Here is a 3,615-nt window from a genome sequence, read left to right on the forward strand (position 1 = left end):
TCTGTATTTCTCTCCATCTCTCTCTTAGCATCTATTGTGCAAACCACTCTGTCACTGTGTTTTGGGTTTTTTCAGTATACTGTATTGTCTGTCAATACACTTATGCACCATTATTTTTAGTATTCCAATACAGAAGTATGTTATAATTGATTTTTTAAAATCCCCATTATTAACTACACAAATTACGTATTGTTTTAATTATTTGCAAGTGTAACTAAAGCAGGAGTATCTGCCAAAGTCTTCTTTGTCCATATCTCTAATTTCTGTGATAGATTAAATTCCTAATGTCGAAATACTGGGTCAAAATGTATTTATTTACTCATGTGCTTACTTTTGTGTGGTTTATGTGATAACCAGCACTCTGCGGTTTCCTGTTTGAATATCACCTTTGAATATTATCAGCATATCAAAAGAAACACCCATACAACACCGGAAAGACTGTGTAGACGTACTACTCTCATTTATAATTCAGAAATTCAGAGACCAAAGTTCACACAAAAATATTCAAGAAAATGTTTGCTTTGTCTATACTACACCTAAAATGTATTTACCCAAACACATAGAACTTCTTTAGTAGAGTAAAAGTGGGGAGTATTATGCCACATTTATGTCTTTTCGTATATGAGAGGAGTAATAGCAATATGCAAATACTTACATTATGTCTCATATGATGGGAGCTGATCTACTATAGGAATTAAAATCACCAGAGAAATGGATTATCATGACTTCCTAAAGGTTATTATATGGAAGAAGGAATGAAATAAATCATAAATATTACTTTATAAAGAATGAATAGGTTTAGCTTGATTTAACTGAAATGGTCTTATGTTTCCTTTAAAGTATTTTTTCCTAAGATTTATAGCATTTATTCTAAAATATTTTCAGTACATCTTTAAAGCAAAGATTGTGCTGATTTTGCACAGGACGGAAATGAAATTTCTTAATTTCATTTTTAAAATAAGCTATTGTGTTTCCTATTTAGCAAAATAGTCAAGATCCTGATTGCTTTACATAGGGAATAGAGGCTGTTGTGTATTCTGTGAATTAGATAATGAAATTGCCTATTGTCTAAAACAAGCTATTTTTCCCTTAATCAGTCTGCCTTACCTTATATATTTATAGGTATTGTACACAAGTCTGGATTGACATTCTTTTAAAATTTATATGAATAAAGGGAAATTTTATTTATAATATCACTGAAAAAGCACATTAGGTTATTGATCTAATTGTGTTCAATTTAGAAGATGTGACTGAAAATTTACAAATGTACATCATTTGTCCACGTCAAAATCCTGACTGGTACTAAAAACACTGGTGAATTATTTTGATTCTCTAAAAAATGGTGATGCTGCTCCTTTCCGGCTCTATTCCCGTTTATCTTCTCTCGCCCATACCCCAGTTGTTGCCCTTGAGGCATATTACTGTTGTGGAACACTTGTGCCCAGGCTATAGAACAGATCTACATGTTCTATGGAATCTGGAAGATTTTACAGAAAACACAAAGGCTAAGATGTTCAAGTAGTTGCCTTTGGGCCAAAAGGAGTAGAGACTCACAGTTGTCAATAGACCCGGGTGGTATCTGTGAAACGACAGTTGGGTTACAACAAGGGAAATGAAGCAATATAAGTATCTTTTTCCTCCAACAATCTTTACTTTGCTGTTGTGTGTCTCCTACACACTTAGCCCCACAAACCAAAAACAACTTCTATGTTCCATAAATGAATGTGTTAGTTTGGGTGCATATTTTTCCCAGAGACTTAAGCAATGGAGAATGTATCAATTCTTGGAGAGCTTTGTGTCTAAACCAGCTCAGGGGCTGGGGATGCGGCGGAGTGGTAAATTATATAGTCTCCCATGGCCCTGAATTACAAAATTTCCTTAAAACTTGTATAAGTTATATACAGGTAGAAAAATAGTTTGTCTATTAATAAGTCTCAAAAACCAAGATCTTCAGTTATTTACATTCATCAACTCATTTAAACTCATAGCAACCTATGAAATAAGTACTACTCTTCTCTACATTTTGGTAATGAGAAAATTGAGTCACAGAGTATAAAGTGCCAGAATGCAAATCCATGCTGCTCAGTCCTATATACTAAATATGCCTAAAATAACAGTAGTTAGAATGACAAGACTTCAGATTTATCAAGTTCTTATTGTGCCTAAGAGGCTTTGAAATACATTACATGGATTGACTCATTTAATCCTTACAACAGGTAAGGATTGAGGTAAGGATTGAAGTAGGTACTAATACCACCTTCATTTAACTGATTTTAAAAAAGCCCTGAAACACGGAAATGTCAAGTATCACGCCTAGTGTCACATATCTATGAAATAACAAAGCTAGAAGAAAACCCAGGCAGTCTTTCTTCATTGTGCTGCCTGGAAGCACAGTTTATTTATTATAGCTTTAAATTAGAGCAAGGACCCCCCCCCCCTCAAATTTTTCCCAAAGTATTTTGGTTATTGTAAAATTCTTATCTCTATGTATAAATTTGAAAATCACTTGAAATATGTGTTTTAATCCTTCAAATTTAGTGAAGATTCACCATACTTTAGAAACTATGAATTCATTTTATTCAGTTCACATTGATTTTATAATCAGAAATGTTACAGAAATAAAAGATTAGTTACAAATGTATTTACCATGCATTTTTCTATTGAAAGCAATAGCAGTAAAAAGATACCTATATTCTTATTTTGGAAATCATTAACAGAAGCATCATCTCAGTGTTGGCAAGAGATGATAATTAGAGTTGCCTTATGTCAGTTTGAACTGTATGAAGTCGCCAAATTTGACCAGTTTTGACCTACAAAAATGGCACTTTCCTATATTTCAACCTAATACTGTGAAGAGGGATTATGCAAGCTATGGAAGATATCCATAGATTTAGATGCAGAACTTGTGACTCTTTCCAAAATTGAGATTAATTATGCATTATTATATCTCACCAAAATTCTCTACTATTTGATCAAACTTCAATATTGTAACTACAATGCTTTTAGCCAATGAATGCTCTGAAATTGACTGAATGTGTGTTTCTGGGAATATAAAATAGATAACTATCAGCATTTTACAATCTATAAAGGGACATACACTGCATTCATGAGAACTTCACTAAACATGAAGAGTCAGGTTTAATAAAGGTTTTTAAGGGTGAGATTTATGCAAGAATTTTGCACAAAACCCAATGATGGATTGATCCCACAGACCTCTTAAAGGTGTATTGTATAACTAGTGAATTTTTCTTTTTGAAGAAAAAGAAGTATTGAACTGAAAAAGCAGAGGCTATTAAGAAGATTAACAGGCAGTGGTAGTTATATTTCACTTAGCTTCCATAACCACCCAACCCGTGACATATATTTCTTTTAATTAAAGCATGGTAGAATGCAGGAATTTGGTAATCTGTCTCGTAATGCTCATAAGCTTAGTAGCAATAAACTTTGCTAAATAGTAAGTTTGAGAAAATGCTGTGCAGGCAGATGGTGACTATGAGCCTCAAGTCTCTCCCAGAGCTGCAAACAGTACCATCTGCTGCTCTGCTGATTTCTTTTTTGTTCATCGGTATCAAATTTAACAGGGGACCACACTTTACATTCTAATTTCACACCCTG

This window comes from Equus przewalskii, chromosome 22 (genome assembly GCF_037783145.1).
Source record: "Equus przewalskii isolate Varuska chromosome 22, EquPr2, whole genome shotgun sequence".
Classification (NCBI taxonomy): domain Eukaryota; kingdom Metazoa; phylum Chordata; class Mammalia; order Perissodactyla; family Equidae; genus Equus; species Equus przewalskii.